The following is a 494-nucleotide window of genomic DNA, read 5'->3' on the forward strand; positions in this document are numbered from 1 at the left end:
ATATGTATATACACACACACATATACATATCTCCTTTAATTTATCCTGGCTAAAGTTCTCAATGGTGCTGAAATTACTTTTTTCTTTTTTAACATTGTTCTAACCTTAAACCTAAAGTTTAATCTCCTTTTATTTTGCTCTCCCTCTACCAGGAGATGTCCTCGGTCTTCCAGGCTGAATGACACTGAGGACATACAATGAATGCAGCGCGTCGTGGCTTCACCCCTTGAGGGAGCTCAGTACCCTTTATTCACTGTGTATTGATGCAGAACATGGTACAAATATCATCCTGACACTTTCTCACACTGCCTAGGACCACAGAAGAGGTAGAGAGGAAGACTTATGTCAGGTGACTGGCCTACAAACATCTAAAACAGGCAGGTATAAAAATAAAATAAAGGGAAACACACATGCAGGTGGTCCTTCAGGGGGAGAGGGGGCAATTCTGTGAGATCTCTGTGCTGGGTTCCCAGGTCTACACTTGTGCTTTGCCC

The 494-nt window shown here is 42.7% G+C and overlaps 1 protein-coding gene across 1 annotated transcript in view; it reads right to left on the reverse strand.

Annotated features, from left to right (window-relative positions):
* SLC44A5 (solute carrier family 44 member 5) overlaps nucleotides 1-494 on the reverse strand; it is a 68,316-nt gene that overhangs the window by 44,598 nt on the left and 23,224 nt on the right. The gene's annotated exons all lie outside the window — the stretch shown is intronic.

Source organism: Nanorana parkeri, unplaced genomic scaffold, assembly GCF_000935625.1.
Source record: "Nanorana parkeri isolate BGI_ZX_2015 unplaced genomic scaffold, ASM93562v1 scaffold79, whole genome shotgun sequence".
NCBI lineage: Eukaryota > Metazoa > Chordata > Amphibia > Anura > Dicroglossidae > Nanorana > Nanorana parkeri.